Below are 23,569 nucleotides of genomic sequence, written 5' to 3' on the forward strand. Positions count from 1 at the left end.
TCTGTTTTTTTCCCCTCCCTGTTTTTATATGATTTTTGTTTCCCTTCCCTTACGTTCATCTGTTTTGTCTCTTAAAGTCCTCATATGAATGAAGTCATATATTTGTCTTTCTCTGACTAATTTCACTTCGCATAATACCCTCCAGTTCCATACACATAGTTGCAAATGGCAAGATTTCATTCTTTTTGATTGCCGAGTAATACTCCATTGTGTGTGTATATATATATACCACATCTTCTTTATGCATTCATCCATTGATGGACGTTTGGGCTCTTTCCATACTTTGGCTGTTGTTGATAGTGCTGCTATAAACATGGGGGTGCATGTGTCCCTTTGAAACAGCACACCTGTATCCCTTGGATAAATGCCCAGTAGTGCAATTGCTGGGTTGTAGGGTAGTTCTATTTTTAGTTTTCTGAGGAACCTCCATACTGTTTTCCAGAGTGGCTGCACCAGCTTGCATTCCCATCATTTGTTAGTTTTATCAGGACTCACAAGAGCCAGACTGGTACCCACCTAACAGAAGGCCACCAAACAGGTGATGGTCAGGATAGCCTCCCACCCTGACTCTCAAAAGACATCAAGGAAAGGGACAGGATTCCAAAGCTAGGCACTGGCCGATCTGGAGTGGTTGGCCCTGGGGACTCTAACATGTGTTTTTTAATTTGGTTTTCTTTCTTTCTTTCTTTTTTTGTTTGTTTGTTCGTTTGTTTGTTTTTGGTGTAGCAGGATATAAAAATTATACCTAGCTCTCAGACCTTGGTTTCAAATACCATTCTGCAATAAAAGGAACCAGAGACTCTTGGAGAAATGGCTGATTCCAGGACTGGGGCAAGAAATGTGTAAGACTGTGTAACTGAACCAATGTGAGTTCATTCCTGGGTGAGTCTGAAATTGCACCAGGTTGAGTTGTTGCACAAAGAAAACTTTTTTTATTTTTTTTTTAAATTTTTTTTTTAACGTTTATTTATTTTTGAGACAGAGAGAGACAGAGCATGAACGGGGGAGGGGCAGAGAGAGAGGGAGACACAGAATCGGAAGCAGGCTCCAGGCTCTGAGCCATCAGCCCAGAGCCTGACGCGGGGCTCGAACTCACAGACCGCGAGATCATGACCTGAGCCGAAGTCGGCCGCCCAACCGACTGAGCCACCCAGGCGCCCCAAATAAAACTTTTTTTAAATGTTTATTTTTGAGGAGGGGGGCAGAGAAAGAGGGGAACAGAAGATCCGACGTAGGCTCCGCTCTGACACCAGAGGGCCCAACACGTAGCTATAACTCCCAAACCGCAAGATCATGACTTGAGCTGAAGTTGGACACTCAACTGACTGAGGCACGCTGGTGCCCCAGAAAACTTTTATTTGCAGCAATTAAGATCACAGGGAATGGCTTCCAAAGCTGAGACTCCTTGAGCAAGCGTGGGTAAGTTCCTTTTATTTAGGGTTAGGATGAATATTTAGACAGGGAAGCCTTGTCATAGGGTAGAGGCAGGCATAGGGACATAGGCACATGCACCTTAAGGAAACTTGCCTATACACCTTGTATGTTATGTAAATGTTCCTCTTTGGGCAGAGATTTTAGCATTATAATGAGATAAAGGTAATTGTCAGTCATTCTGCAGGTCACTCTATGGTCCATCTGCACAGGTATGAGCCAAGGGTTAAGTTCAAATTGGTCTGGGTGGTTTGGGCTGGCTGGAGGTCTTCTCAGGGCAGTCGCTGTGACTCAGAAGGCAGTTTGCTTTCCATTTGCCTGAGTTAAGAGGAAAGCCAGAAAGAAGAGTTTAAGGGAAAATGTGGGACAAAGGTCAGTGAGGACAAGCAGGTGGACAGTGCAGGTCAGGTCTTGGGGTCTAGCTGGTGACAGTAAGCCTCGAGTATCCCCTAGTGCCAGAAAGGAAGTACTGAAAAATGAACAAAACCCCACCAATGCTGGAGGTGTCCGAGGGACACAGACGCCAACTGAAAGAGCTCCTGATGGCTAAAACTGGAGGAACCTGAGTGATATGAATAGCACTGGATTATATATAACCCAAAATATAAAATAAATATCCATGAGTCATGCTGATATAAACAATTGAAAAAATAAATACATGGAAAAGAAGAGACAAATCTTCCATGCAGAAGAATTCCAAATAATGTATATTGCTGGTATGAGTAGGATAAATCTTGCAATTATTTTTCTGTGTAATGCTGCTTCTGGGTTTCAGCTGTAATCTGACCTTTGGACACGCTGGGTTTTATCTCTAGTTTGGTGTGTAGTTCTCAGTCTTGGCTGCAAGTTAGAACCTCTTTGGGAGCTGCTAAGACCCAAATTAAATTGCACCACAGACCAATTAAATAAAAAATTCTGGGCATGGCCAAATGTCCATCGATGGATGAATGGATAAAGAAGATATGGTGTGTGTGTATATATATATATATATATATATATATATATATATATGATGGAGTATTACTCGGCCATGAAAAAGATTGAAATCTTGCCATTTGCAACTACGTGGATGGAACTAGAGGGTATCATACTAAGCGAAATTAGCCAGTCAGAGAAAGACAAATATATGACTTCATTCATATGAGAAATTTAAGATACAAAACAGATGAACATAAGGGAAGGGAAGCAAAAATAATATAAAAACAGGGAAGGGCACAAAACAGAAAAGACTCTTAAATATGGAGAACAAACAGAGGGTTGCTGGATGCGTTGAAGGAGGGGGATGGGCTAAATGGGCAAGGGGCATTAAGGAATCTACTCCTGAAATCATTGTTGCACTATGTGCTAACTAACTTGGATGTAAATTAAAAAGTAAATAAGTTATTTAAAAAAATTAAAATTAGGGGTGCCTGGGTGGCTCAGTCGGTTAAGTGGCCGACTTCGGCTCAGGTCATGATCTCATGGTCCGTGAGTTCGAGACCCGCGTCGGGCTCTGTGCTGACAGCTCAGAGCCTGGAGCCTGTTTCGGATTCTGTGTCTCCCTCTCTCTGACCCTCCCCCATTCATGCTCTGTCTCTCTCTGTCTCAAAAATAAATTAACGTTAAAAAAAAAATTAAAAAAAAATTAAAATTAAAATTAAAAAAAAAATCTGGGCCTGCAATCCAGAGATCCAGTAGGTTTTAAGATTCCCCAGGTGGTTCCAATGTGCAACCAAGGTTGACAGCCACAGTTCCAGGGGTAGGCCTGGAGCCAGTACCAGTGAGATTGGCCTCCTTTTGCAGGTGACTGGCTCCAGGGTCTCTAAGGGGTCTTCAAGCATGAGGTGACTCCTCAGACATACCAGGCTGAGTGTGGTTAGGAGTACTGTAAACCTCACTGAACTTGTAAGAATCCTGTTCTCTCATTACTGCCTTAACTTGCACCCAAGAAATGGTAAGCCCATGAATTCAACTGATACTGTAATTTTATCAAATTACTGTTCAAACATTGGGTCTGCTTTTTGGCTCCCTCATCCTGTGACTACAAGAGGTTAGCGATTATTTTAGCACAATCATAGAAAGTCCCTGGGCTGTTCCTTAGATTAAGAATTTACAGCATTTTCCTTCTTTCTCTTTCTTTTTAACCTTGACACAATCTCAGACTTCCTTTTTTGTTTGTTTCTTTTCCAGAACCATTTGAGAATAAGTTGCTGACATGATCATCCTATAATACTAGAATTCAGGCTCTCTCAACCAGGGTTCCTCAGCTGGATGACAGAAGAGGAGAAAATGATTTGAGTGACTATTCCAGTTCTCCCACGGATGTTATACGATTAGCAGCATTATGCTAAGGAGAGAGTTAATGCATATTATATTTGGAATGCCTTCAGATACTAGGGCTTACTTCTCTCATAGAAAATTAAATGTGGGAGCGCTTGGATGGCTCACTCAGTTAAGCGCGTGACTCTTGATTTTGGCTCCAATCTCACAGTTCGTGAGTTCGAGCCCCACATTGGGCTCTGTGCTGACCCACAGAGCCTGCTTGAGATTCCCTCTCTGCCCCTCCCCCACTCTCTCGCTCTCTCTCGAAATAAACTTTGGAAGAAAAAAAATGATGGAAAGATGGGTAGATAGATAGACATACAGAGAGACAGGGTGTGTGTGTGTGTGTGTGTGTGTGTGTGTGTGTGTGTTTCCTACTGCTATCCAAGGAGCCTGGAAGAGCAGAGTCCTAATAGCAATGAGCACGCATAGCACCCAGAAATACCATTTCCCCTAAAAGGATCCAGTGTTCTATAGAGAAATGGCAGATTCCAGGCTTAGAGCAGGAAACATACAAGATGAGCCCAAAACATTTTTTTAAGTTTTTTAATGTTTATTTATTTTTGAGAGAAAGAGAGAGAAAGTGGGGGAAAGGCAAAGAGAGGGAGACACGGAATCTGTAGTGGGCTCCAGGCTCTGAACAGAGCCTGATGCGGGGCTTAAACCCACGAACTGTGAGATCATGACCTGAGCCAAAGTCGGACACTTAACCAACAGCCTCTCAGGCACTTCCCAAAACATCTTTGTAAACCAGAAAGCAAAGACTTGCTCAAGAATGTTGGGAACATGTCAAACAGACCTATGAGCCAGTATGAAGGGGCTCCACTGATCAAATCTGGGACAATTTGAGCCAGTCAAAATAAAAAATCACATAAAGAAAATATATCCCATTGAAATAAAATAGGAAAGCACAAGTCTATATGATATGCATTGATAAATGAGTAAATTGATGAGGAACGGGGTACTTACAGAATTTCAAAATATCCACCAAATACTTATTAATTTCAAAGGGAAAACAGTGCTTTACAGTGGGGAAGCAGACACCCACGAACCGTGAGATAATGACCTGAACCTAAATCAAGAGCCGGTCGGTTAACCAACTGAGTCACCCAGGCACCCCTATCTTTTCATCTTGAGAGCTGTGAGTTCACACTCATACCTACAGTTCCCAATCCAACGTCACAGGATTATGTTATTTTTTTCTTTCCATATTTATAACTCACTCTTCTGACAGTGAGAAGCCTGGCTCCAATTATCCTTAATATATTTACTTATGTGATCAATCCCCTGTATGCAAACCATCTTCCAGCACTACTCCCACCCCCACATGAGCACAGATGCCTTCCTCAAATACACTTGGACTCCAACTCCCCCACGCCAGTCTGTCTTTCCCACATGGATGCCTTCTTCATCCTGCTCAGGCTCTGAAAACCCATGCCACTCTTCCCTTGTACGTATATGCCCTCCTCACTCTGCTCAGGGTCTGGGACACCACAACCGAGCTGTCCCTCCATATCTTTTGTAAATTTAAAATAGATCTGCAAATTCTTTGATATTCTCCCTTCAGAACATGTAACCTATTTACCCCCTCCTTGACTATGGGTTGGATTTAGCAACTCACTTTTTTTTTTTTTGAATGTTTATTTATTTATTGATAGAGAGAGAGAAGGAGGGAGAAAGAGAGCACATGTGGGGAGGGGCAGATAGAGAGGGAGAGAATCCCAAGCAGGCTCTGCACCACTGTCAGCATGGAGCCCAATGTGGGGCTCGAACCCAGGAGACGTGAGATCATGACCTGAGCCAAATCAAGAGTCAGATGCTGGGGCACCTGGGTGGTTCAACTGGTTGAGCGTCCGACTTTGGTTCAAGTCATTATCTCGAAGTTCCCTGTGTCAGGCTCTGTGCTGATAGCTCAGAGCCTGGAGCCTGCTTCAGATTCTTTGTCTCCCTCTCTCTTTGCCCTTCCCCCCACTCTCAAAAATAAATATACATTAAAAAAATTTTTTTAAAAGAGTCAAATGCTTAACTGATGCCATATGACTGTCTAAGCCAGTTCATTTTTTAAAAGATCTCTTCTTCCTGGCTCACTCTCTGGGATCACTGGCTCTCAGGGAAGCCGGTTGCCATTTTGTAAAGCTACTCAACAGTCCTGCGGAGGGAGTCATGTGTGGATAGACCACATAGAAAGAAATCAACTTGTTAGCGTTGACTTTCAGGCATAAAGTGAGCCACCGTAGAAGCAGATCCTCAAGCCTCAGCCAGGACTTCAGATTATTTTAGCCCTCAGCTGTCAATTCTGCCAGGCTAGGCCCTAGACATTGCAGAACAGAGACAAGCCAGAGAATTCAAGTCTGAATTCTCAACTCACAGAACCTGTGAGATAGTAAATGATGATTGTTCTAACCTACTAGGTTTGAGGGTAATTTCCAATGCAGCACGAGAAGGTATGCTTCATTACCCTGCTCAGGTTGTGACATCCTCACTGAGCTACCCATCTGCAGTGCTGTCCTTCTCACCATTCTCAGTCTCGGACACCTATGCCAGGCCACCCTCCTCCACAAATGCTCTCCTTATCCATTCAGTCACCAGTACCCCACTCTGTGCTACCAACACTCCTTCCACTCCAGGTACAAATGTCTTCCTCTGTCCTACCTCATGCCTTTAGGATTGAATTTTCCAGGAATGTAAGGGAAGAGATGAGATGAGATGAGATGAGATGAGAAGAGAAGAGAAGAGAAGAGAAGAGAAGAGAAGAGTAAAAATAAACAGAAGTAGAAGAGGTATAAAATGTTATGACCTTGTGCTTCTCAATCACCTTCCTTCAATTGTCCAGCAGAGTCCAAACCAATGGTATCACCCGCAGTCCTTGAATTCCTTCTTTCCTCTATGATGTTTTCTGATGTCAGTCACTAGGAGCCCCAGAGCCTTGCCTCAGTGGATATTTCATTACAGGTAACCCTATGCAATAGTTAAGTCAGTGATTTCATCACCACATGACAGAACCTGCAAGTTCCCATCCCTAAATAATTACTGTTAGTTATCTATTGGTGCATAACAAATTACTCTACAATTTAAGGTATCGAAACAACACATACTTATTATCTCACAGTGTCTGTGGGTCAGCATCTGGGCACAGTTTATCTGTATCTTCTATGTCAGTGTCTCTCTCAAGGTGGCAATCAAGGTATCAGTCAAGGCTGTGGGATTATCTGAAAGTTGACTCAAGAAGGATCTATGTTCAAGGTCTCTTACCTGGTTGCAGACAGGATTCAGTTCCTTATGAACTGTTGATTAGTTCCTTGCCATTTGGACCTCTCTAACATGACAGCTTGCTTCATTAAAGCATGCAAAAATAGAAGGTCATGGGGCAAGATGGATGTCACAGTCACAGTCTTTTGTAACTTAATCATCCCATCACTTTTGCATATTCTATTTGTTAGAAGCAAGTCACTAGATCTGGATCACACACTAGCTTAAATACAGGAGGGGAGGAGCTTTGGGAACCATCTTAAAGTTTTTTTATTTATGTTTATTTATTTTTGAGAGACAGAGAGAGACAGAGTGTGAGTAGGGGAGGGGCAGAGGAAGAGGGAAACACAGAATCTGAAGCAGGCTCCAGGCTCTGAGCTGTCAGCACAGAACCCAATGCAGGGCTCCAATCCACGAACCGTGAGATCATAACCTGAGCCGAAGTGGGACTTAATTGATTGAGCCACCCAGGTGCTCCTAAAAACTGGAGCTTAATACTATGAAGCCATTGTTTGAAAAGCAGGATATCTATATTTGCTCATTTGGAAAACTGTCAACAATATATTACTAAGTGAGAAAAGCAAATTCTAGAACATGAACCTGTTCTGAACAAAAATTCAGTTACATTTAATTCCAAGAAGTTATCAACTTTTCAAGTATCCAGGAACAAAATCCAGCACAAGACCATAATGGGGAAAAAATAAAACTTCAGAGTTATTTATTTATGAAATTTGGACATCTTTATTTTATTTTATTTTTAAAGTAGGCTTCACAGGGGCATCTGGGTGGCTCAGTTGACCGAGCCACTGACCCTTGATTTCTGCTCAGGTCATGATCCCAGGATCAGAGTCATGGAATTGAGCCCCACACAGGGCTCAGCGCTGAGCATGGAGCCTACTTAAGATTCTCTCCCTCTTGACCTCTGCCCCTCTGCCCTGCTTGTGCTTGCTCTCTCTCTCTAAAATTAAAAAAAATAATAATAATAATAATAAAGTAGACTCCACACCCAACGTGGTGCTTGAATCATGACCCTGAGATCGTGCTCCAGCAACTGAGCCAGCCAGGCACTTCAAATTTGGAGTTTTGGGGTTTTTTGTTTGTTTGTTTTTTTATATGAGTTCAAAAACTCATAACCCTGAGATCAAGAGTTGAATGCTTTACCAACTGAGCCAGCCAGGTGCTCCAAACTTGGAAAATTTTTAAAGAGAATTAAAGTAATATCCCAGAACATATTGGACAGCCCAAAGAGAATCAGTATTGAGGGTTCTACCCCTTCTATGCAGAAGGAACTTTATTGGTTTTCTCTGCTATGTCGCACATTATCTCAAAACTTAGTGACTTAAAATGATGGCAACAATTTTATTATTATCTCTCCCTGTGCCTGTTGACTGGGCTCAGCAGGCAATTCCCAGTGGCATCTCTTGTGTAGTTGTAATCAAACCATGGCTGGGGCCTGAGTCTTTCTCATGGCTGGAACCTCAGCGAGGGTTTCAGCTGGCTCACCTGTCTGTTGCCTGGCATCTGGATTTCGTCTCATGAATGTCCTAAGAGGAGAGAGGCAGACAGAAGTTGATCTGCTTTTATGACCCAGCCTTGAAACTCATGGCACATCACTTCTCTATTCTACTGGTTGAAAGCAAATTACTAGGGGCAGCCTGTATTCATGGGAAGGGGAATTAGACTCCATTCCTGATGGAGAGAATCTTTAAGAATTTGTGGACATATTTTAAAAACCACCACAAGAGTCATTAAAGGAGACTGCTCAGGGCTCTGCAAGCAAAGGCTTCCTGGGCAAACACAATGGCAGCTGAATGATGGGGAGGGCACACACCAACTTCAGGAGACACAGAAGTGGTGATGGGCCCTGGACATGCAGTGGTGTAGGGCACAGAGCAGAAGAGTCCATCTGCTGTGCCCAGCACTGGACCTCATCCCGGGTGCCCGATTTGCCCATTGTTCAAGTAGGCCCCTTCCTGGGCAGTGAAGTCTGACCTGGCAAAGGACTCAGACAGACCTGTTTCCCATCCCAGTTATGCTACTACTATCTCTCAAACTTGGATAAGCTACCCCCTATCTCTAGGGGTTATATCAGCCAGAGTCCTAGCAGAAAACAGATGACACACTCAACTGAGTAATCTGAGGAGAGTTTAATAAAAAGACTGTTTACAAAGGTGTGAATAAGGTGTAGAGTAACCACTGGGGGATTGTGCAGTACTCCGACTGGGGACTAGGGACTAGGAACAATAGGGCTGTCTGTCACCTCCCCTGGGCCTGAAGGACAAAACCTGGAGACAGAGAGGCTGTGCGGAGGGCTACCCTACAGGCGGTGGAACCATGGGTGGCAGGACAAAGCCATCCAGTGGGAGTTCTGCAGTGGGAACTGGGAACAAACTTGTCACGTGCTCATTCTCCTGTGTAGTGCCCCCTGCAGGTGCACCCAACTGGCCAAACCCAAGGGGAAGTCCCAGGAGGAGTGCGCTGGTTAGTTCTGTCTCGACAGCTCAGCCTCTGGGGCACACAATGGTTGGAGAGGGGTGGGAAGCTGATCTGGAGGGGCAAACAGATGCCAGTCACAGAGATTAAATGGAAAAATGAATGAAAACTGGCCCAGAGAAGACACTCTGTAGCCCTAAGCTCCAATACTCTGTTCAAAAGATGTAGAAAAGGTGGCGTTTCCCATCCACTGGGCTCTACCTTGCGTTAAAATGCATTAGTGTTGGGGCGCCTGGGTGGCTCAGTCAGTTGAGTGTCCGACTCTTGATTTAGGCTCAGGTCGTGATCTCACGGTTTGTGAGTTCAAGCCCCTTAATCAGGCTCTGTGCACTGAGCCTGCTTGGAATTCTCTCTCTGCTTCTTCCCTGCTTGAGCTCACAAGCGCGCGCTCTCTCTCTCTCTCTCTCTCTCTCTCAAATTAAAAAAACAAATTAAAAATCCATATGAGTGTGTCCTAACACAAAGCATTTAAATAAATGAATGTTGGTTGTTTCCCCATAAGGAGGAAAGGCAAACATAGCCTGCTTGAGGCATATCACAGCCTTTAGCAGCATCTAGTGGTGGTTTAATGCATGGAAAAATGTAGGATTCAGGATATCCCTATCAAGCCATTACAAACCTCAATAATACTTTCCATCCAAATTTCATGAATTATCCAGGCTTCCCAGAATTTGGACACCACAGTTTAAATCAAAACTTCCTTGGAACGCATCTAAAGATGCAACCAGGCAAAAAGCACTGGCAGAAGATTCAGAATAAATTTCATAATCATAGTGAGATGTGCTGCCTGACAAAAATAAAAACTGATGGGGGCTCCTGGGTGGCTCAGTTGGTTAAGCGTCTGACTCAGGACCGTTTGGCTCAGGTCAGGATCTCATGGTTCGTGAGTTGGAGCCCTGCATTGGGCTCTGTGTTGACAGCTCAGAGCCTGGAGCCTGCTTCAGATTCTGTGTCTCCCTCTCTCTCTGACCCTCCCCCACTCACTCTCTCTCTCTCAAAAAATAAACAAACATTAAAAATAAACAAAGAATAAATAAATAAAAACCGATGGAGAAGAGACTCTCCACTCCCATGTTCATTGCACAACAGCCAAGTTATGGAAACCTAAACATCGCTGAATGGGAGAATGGATAAAGAAGATAAGGTATATCATATGACGGAATATTTTTCTGGCAGAAGAAAGAAGGAAATCCTGCCATTTGTGACGATATGGATGAAACTTGGCAACAGTACACCAAGTAAGATAAGTCAGACAGAGGAAGACAAATCTTGTATGAGATCTTTCATATGTAGAATCTAAAACAAACAAACTCAAAAAGACAGGGGCTGAGTTACCTGGGTGGCTCAGTCTGTTGACCCTTGGTTTAGGCTCAGGTCATCATCCCAGGGTCGTGGGATCGAGCCCCATGTTGGGTTCTGCACCAAATTCCATTTAGCTCATTGCCCCACCCACTTCCCCTCCAGCAACCCTTAGTTTGTTCTCTGTACTTAAGAGTCTCTTATGGTTTGCCTAATTCTCATTTTTTTAATTGAGATATAATTGACATATAACGTGGTGTAAGTTTAAGCTGTACAACATATTGATTTGATGCATTTATATTGCAACATGACTGTCACTGTAGTGTTAGTATCTCTGTCATGCCACACAATTATCATTTCTTCTACTGATGGGAACAATTAGGATCTAACCTCTTAGCAAGTTTAATGTTTACAATATGTGATACAGTTTCGTTGTCTGTAATCACTGTACTGTGTCTTAGACCTCCAGGAAACACTTACCTACTATTGCAAGCATGTACCCGTAAGCAATATCTCTCCCATTCTCCATCCTCAGCTCCTTTCTTAAAAAAAAAATGTTTTTTAATTTAAAAGACATTTTCTAAGAGAGTGAGGTGAGTGCATGTGCACACAAGCGGGGAAGGGGCAGAGAGAGAGGGAGAGAGAGAATCCCAAGCAGTCTGTGCACTGTCAGTGCAGAGCCTGACGTGGGCCTCAAAGTCATGAACTGAGATCATGACCTGAGCTGAAATCCAGAGTCAGATGCTTAATTGACTGAGTCTCCCAGGAGCCCCATATTCTGCTTTGTTAAAACAAATGTGCTTGGGTCTCAGAAGGGTCAGAATGTGGAGTAAAAAACTCAGATCGGACAGGCTTGGCTATGCATCCCTTGTTTAGTGAGGTTATGCATTAAAAGTAATTAGGCCACAATGAGGGCACCTGGGTAGCTCAGTCAGCAAAGCTTCTGACTCTTGACTTGGGCTCAGGTCATGATCTCACGGTTCATGAGTTTGAGCCCCGCATCAGGCCCTCTGCTGACAGTGTGAAGCCTGCATGGGATTCTCTCTCTCCCTCAATCTCCGTCCTCCCCCACTGGTTCTTTCTGTCTCAAAACAAATAAACTTTTTAAAACAGAAAGAAAAGTCATTATACCACAACAAGATACCACTTCATACCCTTTGGGATGGCTATTATTAAAAAAATGAAAGATAAGTACCGGTGGGGATGTGGAGAATGTGGAACACTTGTATGTTACTGGTAGGAATACAAAAAAAGATGCAGTTGCTGTGGAAAACAGTACGTGGTTCCTCCAAAAGTTAAATATAGAATTACCATATGATCCGGCAATCCCACTTCTGGGCGTGTACCCAAAAGAACTGAAAGCAGGAACTCGAACAGATATCTGTACCCCAACACTCACAGCAGCATTCTTCCCAACAGCCAAAAAGTGGAACCAACCCAAGTGTCCATCAACAGACGAACAGGTTAACCAGTAGTGATGGATTTGTACAATGAAATATTATTCAGCCTTAAAGAAGAGATTCTGATACATGCTATGACATGGATGAAGCTTTGAAAACATTATGCCAAGTGAAATAAGCCAGATTTTAAAAACCGAAATATGACTCCACTTATATGAGGGCTGTAGAATAAGCAAAATTATAGAGACAGAAAATAGAACAGAGGTACCAGGTTTGGAGGGAGGGAAGAATGTGGGGTTAGTGCACCGTGGGTTGTTTGGAATGATGAAAAAGTTCTGGAAATGGAGATGGCTGAACAACATTATGACTGCACTTAATGTCACTTAAGTGTATACATAAAAATGGTTAAAATGATAACACATTTGTACCGTGTCTTTTACCACAATAAAAAAGATGTATAGATCCAAATGAAAGAAAAAAAGCAGTTATAAATCGCTTTATTGAAGTTTTATTGGGGTTTTCAGAGGAGTGAAATTAGATGCACGTTTTTAATTCACTTCTTTATCTGCTCAGTGAACATGTGTTAAATGAATAAATGAGTCACGTCTAAAAGAAGTTTCTTTGGATAGACCCAGAGGAGCAATCACACATACCTTCACCCCCGAAGGCCTTTGTCCCATCCATCTGTCTTTTGAATTCAGAAGCACCATACGAACTCATGATCATTATTTTAAAAAAATCATACAACTTCAAATTGTAACCATGTGCCAGAATGTTCACTCTCACAGTTTCTCTATGCTACCTTACCCTCAAGTTTTTACCTCCAATCGCTAATTGGCTAATACCATCACGTGTGTACGGGTCAACGCTCCCAGCAAGCTTCAGATCCAGCCTAACCCAGGACCCAGGACCAGCAGCGTCTTCTCAGGAAAGCCACCCACCCCACCCCCCACTGCTGCCCTGTAACACACACACACACACACACACACACACACACACACACACACACACTTCTAAGATTTATGGGACTGTTTTACCCTCTTCTCTATAAAATAGGCAGGTCCAAGGGAGGCTATGCAGTCAGAGATGCAGCAAAATTTTATGCTGTAAAATGAAACCAGAGATGTAAAGTGAGGCCACTGCCGAATCTGTTTGGTCTGTCAGCATGGGACGAAGGCTATCACCATTGGACCTACTGTTAACCCTGGACGCTACTAACATTGGTTTTAGGATACTGTCACTGTCCCAGGACACAGATGGTGGCTTTGCTACTGGTGATGACCTAGAAAGGATTCTTCATACCATTAGCTCTTATTTCAGGTTCTGGGGAGGATGCAGCTGATTAGCTCTGACCCTGTGTCCTAGGAGCCTATGCCCTATGTGCAAAGGCAGCTGGAAAAGCGAGTATTTGGCCATTACGGCTTCCGTAGTGGAAAATGATCATCTCTGCCTTCCACCAAGAGTCATAGGCAAGTTCATATGCTTGACATCCTTAAAAGAAAGAAAGCTCCATTTTACCCATCTTCACCTAGATTTTTTTGCAGCCTCTGTGATACTGGGCTAGTCACTGCCCCGGCATCACATTTCCTTGCAGTGTACCACAGAGTTCCAGAAGATTTAAAGAAAAAAATTTTTAAAAATCAACTGGAGGGGCGCCTGGATGGCGCAGTCGGTTAAGCGTCCGACTTCAGCCAGGTCACGATCTCGCGGTCCGTGAGTTCGAGCCCCGCGTCAGGCTCTGGGCTGATGGCTCGGAGCCTGGAGCCTGTTTCCGATTCTGTGTCTCCCTCTCTCTCTGCCCCTCCCCCGTTCATGCTCTGTCTCTCTCTGTCCCAAAAATAAATAAAAAACGTTGAAAAAAAAAATTTAAAAATCAACTGGAGGATGACCTCTGACATTGGCAATGAATGATGCTTGCTTGAATGGAGATGACTGTGTGTGTGAGTAAAATAAGTTTATCACATCCTCACTAGATGTGATGATGCCATTGTTGCTGGGTTTTTCATAATTCATTTTTTCATAAAGGTAATACTTGCTTCAAATGTCGAAACAATATTAAAAGGTCTGTGCTTAGAAGTCTTGGTTGCACTTATACCCCCAGCCAGCTCATTACCTCCCCACCTGCCATCTATAGAGAACCACTTTTATTCACGTATTGTGAATCCTTCCAGTCTTTATTTATGTAAATAGAAGTACATACAAGATGTCATGTACAGCATGATGACTACAATTAATAATACTGTTTTGCAGGGGTGCCTGGGTGGCTCAGTTGGTTAGATGTCCAACTCTTGATTTCGGCTCAGGTCATGATGTCATGGTTGTGGGATGAAGCCCTGCGTTGGACTCCATGCTGAATGTGAAGCCTGCTTAAGATTCTTCCCTCTCAGGGTGCCTGGGTGATTCAGTCGGTTAAGTGTCTGACTCTTGATCTCTGCTCAAGCTATGATCTTGCAGTTGGTGAGTTCAAGCCCTGCATCAGGCTCTGCACTGATGGTGTGCGGAGCCTGCTTGGGATTCTGTCTCTCCTTCTCTCTGCCCCCTCCTTGTGCTATCTCTCTCTCAAAAATAAATAAATATAAAAAAATTAAAAAAAAAAAAGATCCTTCCCTCTCTCCTTGTGCCCCTCTCCTCTGTTCATGCATTCTCTCTCTCTTTAAAAAAAAATGTTTTAAAAATACTGTATTGCATATTCAGAAGTTGTTCAGAGAGTAGATCTTAGAAGTTCCTATCATAAAAAAAACTATTTTATAACTATGTGTGGTGATGGATGCTAACTAGACTTACTGTGGTGATCATTTTGCAATATGTACAAATATTGAGTCGTTATGTTGTACACCTGAAACTAATATGTCAATTACACCTCGATAAAAAAGTGAATATAGATAAGTTTCTATTATTCATGAAGTTGTACACATCAAATTTGTACAGCTTTTTGTATGTCAATTATACCTCAATAAAGTGGCTTAAAAACATATTTTTTCTTATTTCTCTCTCTTTCTTACAAAAACAGGTAGCATGCTATTTACACTATTCTGTTTCTGCCTTTTCTTTTTCATTTTTTAAAATTGAGGTATAATTGACATAGTTGGCATATAGTTTCAGTTAACATCTGTCACCAACCAGTTACAAATTCTGTGTGTGTGATGACAACTTTTTTTTAAAGTTTATTTATTTATTTTGAGAGAGAGAGAGAGAGAGAGAGCAGGGGAGGGGCAGAGAGAGGGAGAGAGAATCCCAAGCAGGTTCCACACTGTAAGTACGGAGCCCCATGCAGTCTCGAACTCACCAACTGTGACGTCAACTTGAGCCCAAACCAAGAGTCAGATGCTTACCCCACTGAGTGACCCAGGCACCCCAAGAATGGGAAAATTTAAATCCATCCCAAAGCTAGCCCATCATAAAAGTTTAATGAGCTGTATAATTTTCCAGGGTTTCAATGTATTTATAGATTTCTATTTTTATACAGAAGGATTCATTGGGAACATACTAGTTTTTAATCTTTTTTTTTTTTTAACTTGACAATACTTGGAGGACATATTGACTACATCAAGAGGTACAGATCTACCTTATCCTTTTTAATAGCTTCGTGGGCTATTGTATGTTTAACCAAAAGTTGAACCAATGTGCTCTTTTTTGAGGGGGTGGGGGGTGGGGTGGGGAGTTGCTTAGAACTTTGACAAAAACAGAAGGTAAAGTATGAAAAGAGCTTACGGGTTGACAGGTGGGGATGGTCAGAGGTGGCTACTGAGGGGGAGGGTGTACAGCAAGGCTAAGGCCTTCACTTGGCTCCAGGCTTCCCGGCTTCCCAGCTTCTGGGGCCTCAAGCTGGCTGGGCATCGAGGCCCCCACGGTGAGCCTGCCCTCAGGGGACAGAGAGGAGGAGACCAGGGTGGGGTCCACCCCGGGGGGGCAGCGTGTAATTTTGAGCGAAGCCCGGGGAGAAGCAGCCATGGCCGTCCTACCTCTCTTCGAGCTTGCCAGTGATCTTCCATCCACTACGCATTCCTCGCTCTCGACCGTCGGCTCCTCGGAGGCGGAGCGGTTGACTTCCAGGGACACGCGCCAGCGGTCTGCGGCTGCGGGATCTTCCAGACGCCGCCGCTGAGCTAACCGGCCGAGCCCGGGGCCGCCGGCGGGCGCGGCCCCCGCGGCGGGGCCCTAGACCGCGGCCACGGGCAGCGAGCGCACGTAGAACGGCCACCCGCTGTGGCCGAACCGCTGCGCTCACTCCCCGGGCAGCCCGGGCCGCCCGCAGGCCTGGTGGGAGAGGCGGTTGTGGGCCGAGTCCCGGTCGCGGAAAGGGTCTGAGCTGGGGCTTCGCAGGAGGGAGAAGGGCACTCGGCGCTCGGTCGGGCTGGCTCAGCTCCGCGCGTCTGGCGGAGGCTTGGAGGAGTCCCAATCTACTCTCTTGATGGACTTTCCCCCAGTTTTCCTATAATAAATTTCCGGTAGTAAATAATGCTACAACGAAAATCCTTGTACGTCCATTTTAGTTGGGCAGATGTTTCCATAGGATACATTTGGAGAAGTGGAATTGCTTGATCGAAGAGTACACAGATTTGAAACATTTTTAAATTATTATTATTTTTTTTAATGCTTATTTATTTTCGAAAGAGAGAGAGAGAGACAAAGTGCGAGCAGGGGAGGGGCAGACAGAGAGAGGAGGGAGACGCAGAATCCAAAGCAGGCTTCAGGCTCTGAGCTGTCAGCACAGAGCCCTAAGCAGGGCTCACACTCACAATCTGCGAGATCATGACCTGTGCAGAAACCAAGAGTCAGACCCTTAACGGTGGGAGCCATCCAGGTGCCCCTGAAATTATTCTTAGTCGTATAAAATTATATGCATAGTCCTAGAAGGTGAGGGATAGTTTCACTAACACTGGGCATTTCTTAACTTTTTATGAATTGTATTTTTCTTTTTCTTTTTAATGCTTATTTATTTATTTTGACAGAGAGAGAGAGAACGAGCAGGGAAGGAGCAGAGAGAGGGGAGAGAGAGAATCCCAAGCAGGCTCTGTACAGAGCCCGAGGTTGGAGTCCACCTCCCAAACAGGTGAGATGGTGATCTGAGCAGAAATCAAGAGTCAGCCACTTAACTGACTGAGCTACCCAAGCAACCCTGAATTATATTTTTTCATGTTTTTTGCCCATTTTTCAATTAGGGTGCTTGTCTTCTTTTTGGCTTATATGTGTTCTTTGTGTATTAAAGATAATACACCACCAAGATATTGACAAAGTCAACCGTAAGCTCTGATTGATGGGAAGACCAGACACAAATCACTTGCTTAAAATTACATACCTAAAATTTATAAAAGAAACTCAGGGATGCCAGGATACCCTGCAAAGAGATTAGAAGCATTCTGCAGAACAGATGAGGGATATATAAATTCCCATGTCCCCCAAAAGCCTCTTCTGGGACACAGTTGCACATAATAAATCTGTGGGGGGGGGGGCGGGTCATATCATACCCTCTGGAAACTCAGTTGCCCCTCCTCCAAGGCCAGTTTTCTGTGCATAAAACTGAAGCATTTCTGCACCTAGTCTAGTCTGAGCTGACTTCTTGCAATTTGGAGATGCAATTGCGCACAGTCTGCCTACAGTGTGGTACCCCAAAGCCTGGGCCAAAAGGATTTCTTGATTTATTGCTGCATGACTCTTTATATGTTAAAAAAGTAATTGATTAGGAGCAAACGGACCAAGGCAGAGAGGAGAATGGGACTGAAAGGGCTCTATCTCCCTTAATCCCCATCAGCTCTCCTTAGGTGTCCTCTCATCATTATTCAAATAATTACATAAAATGTATATTGTTTGTAGTAAAATGTGTAGATGAAAGCATCTTTGGAAGACTGCAATTTAACTGAACTGGTCATACACTATCTATTTATTTAGGGTGCAAGTAAGCGAGGAGCAGAGAGAGAGAGAGAGAAGCGGAGCTCACAGGAAGCGGGGCTCGTGTGTACCCAAACTGGGACTCGTGCTTAACTTGATGCTGGGCTCGAGCTCACCTGATGTGGGACTCCAACTCACAAACTGTGAGATCGTGACCTGAGCCGAAGTCAGATGCTTAACCAACTGAGTCACCCAGGCACCCTATTTATTTATTTATTTTTAAATTTTTTTAGAGAGAAAGAGCACGGGATAGTGGGGCAGAGGGGCAGAGGGAGAGAGAGAGAGAATCTTAAGCAGGTTCCATGATCACTGCAGATCCCAACTCTGGGCTGGATCCCACAGTCCTGGGATTATGACCTGAGCTGGAATTAAGAAACACTCAACCATTTGAGTCACGCAGGTGCCCCAGTAATACACTATTTAAGTGAAAAGGATTTACATGCCGTTGCTACGCAAAGTGCCTGTGCCTCTTCTGGAATCGCCATTGGGTGGAGGGAATCATCTCTAAAAGGTGACCTGGGCTCCCCAGTTGGGTTGGGCAAGTCTGGCTCTGAGGCTGGACAACCGGTGGAGGACAGTGTGAGGAGAAACCCCTTCCCTGGCAAACCCTGGGTGCCTCCAAGTGCCTTATCACCTCTCAACAGCTTCACTACTAAATGACAAAAGAAGGTGGGGAGTATCTGCTTGAAATGATACTGTGGGCCCTGGCCTGCAACCCTGAGGGCCCTTGCCCCACCCCTGGTTTCTGTGAAGGGGGTATAGTGGATACAATGGGTGCCCCCTTCTGGTGATGGGTGCATGTGGACCAGAGTGGGAGGAAGCCTGGGCCCATCATCCAGGGAGGGTTTGAAGTCTTGTCTGAAACTTCAGCCAGTCCATCTCTGCTTGTGTTTTGTTTTAGGAAGCTGATTTCAGTTCAACTGCTTGGATGTGGGTTTCAACACCATGATGAGTTAACTTCTAAATAGGAAATTTGAAAATACAGTCTTTGTTCCATCTTGAAAGATTTAATGAAAATGTATCTACCAGATATTAAATTGTTTCCCTGCTGCAAAGTTCTGCTTATTGAATTTGGAGATGAATTGTTCTCCAAGGACAAGTAGATATATTCTGGTTTTGTATTGGGTCCTGCCCAGGCCTGAAGGGGAGCCAAGGGAGTCCTCCTCCCCAACTGCCCCACCTCTAAAAAGAAGACCAGGGCATGCCTTCAAGCCAGCAGGAAACATCATGGACAGTTCTTATTGCTGTTTGACTTATTTTTCCCCCCTCTATGTAATATATTATATATATATTATACATATACATATATATGTTATATATATATACATATATGTATATATGTATATATACGTATATATGTATATATACATATATATGTATATATACATATATATTATACATATATATACATATATATACATATATATACACATATATATATTCCCCCCATATAATATATAATATATATATTATACATATATATAAATGTTTATTTATTTTTGAGATGGGGAGGGGCAGAGAGAGAGGGAGACACTGAATCTGAAGCAGGCTCTAGGCTCTGAGCTGTCAGCACAGAGCCAGAGGCAGGGCTCAAACCCACAAACTGCGAGATCATGTCCTGTCAACCGGGAGATCATGACCTGAGTGGAAGCTGGATATTTAACCGACCGAGCCACTGAAGCGTTCTGCCCCCCCCCCCCCCCGCCGCCACCCAACTCTGTGGTTTCTGATTAACTTTTTTCATTTTTTAACATATTTGTGCACATGAAAGATCACTTTTACAGATGCAGTCACTGAGCGCCAAGACCTGTGGTGTCTGGCCCCAGATCCCGCAGCAAGTTGGGACCAGTACTGCGACTGGAGGCTGAGTTCAGAAATGCACAGAAAGAGGACAAGATGCCAGCAGTCTTCTGTGCCTGCCAGGGGGTTCCAGCATTTTCTAGTCATCCTAGCACCAGGGGCCTCACCAGGTCCCTGAGCTAAGTGCTTCATGGAGACAAAGAGCACCTTAGTGTGGTGGTGCTGAAGCCCTGTGCACAGATGCCCACCCTTTCCCACCTGCGGCAGGCACGTGGCTGATGGAGGCCCCCGGCCCCAGCTGGGACTCTGGGAACCCCCCTTCCCCACATCTGTGCCTGTGTCCTGGGAGCCAGCACCGTCACAGCCGTCCTGTCCTAGAACGGCCAATCCTGTATCAAGGCTCAAATGCCTCCTCCTTCCCTGGGCTCTGCAACTGGAACCGGCTGTTGGAGCAATTCATTATGGCTATTATTGGGGTAATTAATTAGTTACCCAGGTGTCTGCCAGCCCCACCACGGGTCTGCGAAGGCAGGAACTGTTTCTTGTACTTCTTTGTAACCCCAGTGCCCAGCGCAGGAGGGCCGGAATGGTGCTCCCTCTCTTTTTTGTGACCAGTCTCCCTGTGGGCGCTGTTCCCTCTCTGAGGAGTCACAGTGCCACCCAGCGGCAGGCTGGCTGTACTGAGGGTGTTCGCCGAGGGCCCTTCCGCCCCACCCCCTGCTGGTGGGGGCCACTTAACTGCCCGAGTTGACTGGTGGATCACCTTCCGCGCAGGGCTTTCCGGCACCCCACCACTTAGGGCAAAATGGAAGTGGAACGGCAGAGAAGCATGCCCACTGCCTTTGGGATCCTTGGGCACAGAGACTTGACTTCATGTTGCTGTAGCTGGTGGAGGCGCGTGTGGTTCTCTCTGTCCTGCTGTCCTTTCTCCCTTCCCAGGCTATTAAAATACACTTCGAAGGTTCAGTTCAGTCACCGCCTTCTTCCCCCCTGCTCCCATGCATGCCCCCACAGATCCCTAGCTTATGCAGCCTAGATTCAAATCCCGGCTTCGCACATTATCCGTTGTGAGACTACAGGCGAGTTACTTAACTTCACTGGCCTCAGTTTATCTATAAAACGGGAATAATAATAATACTACATGCCCCATGGGGTTGTGAGGGATAAATGAACCCAGACTGGTAAGGTACATGTAAGTGTAGTGCCGGTTTAATTTGTACTTTTGTTCCTCAGTTCCTTGGGGGCAAGGACTGTGTCTGATCCATTTTACCTTCACTGCGCTAGCATCTGCCAGGAACTCAAAAGGTGCTACATCTGCCAGATGCAGGGCAACAGGCAGCCTTTGATTTGGGTCTTAGTGAGCAGTAGGTGGCAGAGGAGGTCCCTCATCCTGGTCCTGGCTGTGATGCTTTCTCACTGTGTGGCCTTGGATGTGTCACACCATCTCTGGGCCTCAGTTTCCTCATGAGCAAGTGGAGGGGGTTGGGCTATACTGTTCCAAGTCCTTTCTGACCCTCTTGGGGGCCCAGGCCTCCTGATACGTTTTCCCTCCCTGAACCTCCCTTACCCACAAGCCTTTGTTTGTTTGTTTGTTTGTTTGATTGGCAAGACTCTTAGTTACAGGATAAGGCTTCCCTGATCAGGTAAATAGATGAGAGCTGTACTCCAGAGAAGAAGGAGTGATTTTGGCTTTGAGAGAGAGAGGAGCAGCTCTGGGACAAAGGGAAGGGATATATTCCTTTCTTAGGAAGGATGTATCTATTATAAGGTGAAGCCAGGAGCAGAAACACTGTAGGTCTGGGGGCACCTGGGTAGCTCAGTCAGTTAAGCATCTAACTTCAGCTCAGGTCATGATCTCGCGATTCCGTGGGTTCCAGCCCCGCGTCGGGCTCTATGTTGACAGCTTGGAGCCTGGAGCCTGCTTTGGATTCTGTGTCTCCCTCTCTCTGCCCCTCCCCTGCTCATGCTCTGTCTCTGTCTCTCAAAATGATACATAAACATTAAAAAATTAAAAAAAAAAAAAGAAACACCATAGGTCTGGGTTCAGATGGAGGAGTAAAGGAGTAAAGGGGTGACTACCACAGCTGGGTCTAGGAGAGGATGGGGTTACCCTGGTGTATGCAGTTTCTGAGCCTGGGTACTGGCTCTCCAGACTGGTAGGAACTGATAAGAAACACTCTAACAAATATGGTGGATACTAACCCTGCAGGCAAGGAGGAAAGTCATCTCTGATGAAAGGTGCCAAGATCTTGGGGGAAGTAGGGGCCACGAGCAGCTGAAGAATTATGTTAAACAAATCTATGATTTGTAATATAACCTACGGAAGGTAAGGGTCTAGTGGTGCCTGGGTGGCTCAGTCAGTTAAGCATCCAACTTCAGCTCAGGTCATGATCCCACAGTTTGGGGGCTGGAGCCCCACGTTGGGCTCTGTGCTGACAACTCAGAGCTTGGAGCCTGCTTCCGATTCTGTGTCTCCCTCTCTCGCTGCCCCTCCCCCTACTTGTGCTCTATCCCTCTCTCTCAAGAATGAATAAATAAACATTAAAAAATTTTTTAAAAAGAAAAGTAAAGGTCTAAACACGTGTGAATTTTCTAATTCTGAATGGATTCTTCAAAGCTATTTTCCTCACCTTATCTGTTTTTAGACCCATATCTTGAATTTTTAATTTGTGCTATTATATTTTTCACCTTCTGAATCCTCAATTTCTGGTTGTTGTTTTTTTTTTAGATTTTATTTTTAGGTAATTTCTCCAGCCAACATGGGGCTCAGACTTAGAACTCCAAGATCAAGAGTTGTATGCTCTACTGACTGAGCCAGCCAGGCACCCCAATTTCTGTTTTTTTTTTAGTTTCCAACTTTGTATCAAAAATTCAATTTTTAGGGGCACCTGGGTGGCTCAGTTGGTTAGGCAACTGACTTCGGCTTAGGTCATGATCTCACAGTTTGTGAGTTCAAGCCCTGTGTCAGGCTCTGTGCTGACAGCTCAGAGCCTGGAGCCTGCTTCAGATTCTGTGTCTCCCCCTCTCTCTACCCCTCCCATGCTCACGCTCTGTGTCCCTCTGTCTCTCAATAATAAATAAATGTTTAAAAAATTTTCTTTAATTCAATTTTTATCTTAATGATCGTACTAAGATAGCTTTTTTCCTCATTTATGTCTAATAATTCCCCTGTCTGGACAGTCTGTAGAAACTCTATCATCTATTGTTTATATTGGTTCTTGTTCTTACTTTATCTCCTTCTGTGTCTAATTGTCTTTGTGTGCTGAAAATTGTAATTGAAAATTTTATTGAGGTAATTTTTTTAAGTCTTTAAAAAAATTTTTTTAATGTTTATTTATTTATTTATTTATTTTGAGAGAGAGACACACACAAGAGTGCGAGCAGGGGAGGAGCAGAGAGAGGGAGACACAGAATCCGAAGCAGGCTCCAGGCTTCGAGCTGTCAGCCCAGAGCCCGATGTGGGGCTTGAATTCACAGACCATGAGATCATGACCTGAGCCGAAGTTGGACGCTTAACTGACTGAGCCACGCAGGCACCCCTAGTCTTTTTTTTTTTTTTTTAAGTATATTTATTCATTTTGAAAGAGAGAGAGAGAGTAGGGGAGGGGCAGAGAGAAAGAGTGAAAGAGAATCCCAATCAGGCTCTGTGCTGTCAGGGCAGAGCCCAACTTGAGGCTTGATCCCACAACCAACTATGAAATCATGAC

General features: G+C 44.5%; 1 pseudogene; it reads right to left on the reverse strand.

Moving 5' to 3' along the window:
• Positions 1-16,131: 16,131 nt before the first annotated feature.
• On the reverse strand, positions 16,132-21,251 carry LOC125933128 (heat shock protein beta-1-like; annotated as a pseudogene).
• Positions 21,252-23,569: the final 2,318 nt, after the last annotated feature.

Source organism: Panthera uncia, chromosome D2 (genome assembly GCF_023721935.1).
Source record: "Panthera uncia isolate 11264 chromosome D2, Puncia_PCG_1.0, whole genome shotgun sequence".
In the NCBI taxonomy this organism is placed as follows: domain Eukaryota; kingdom Metazoa; phylum Chordata; class Mammalia; order Carnivora; family Felidae; genus Panthera; species Panthera uncia.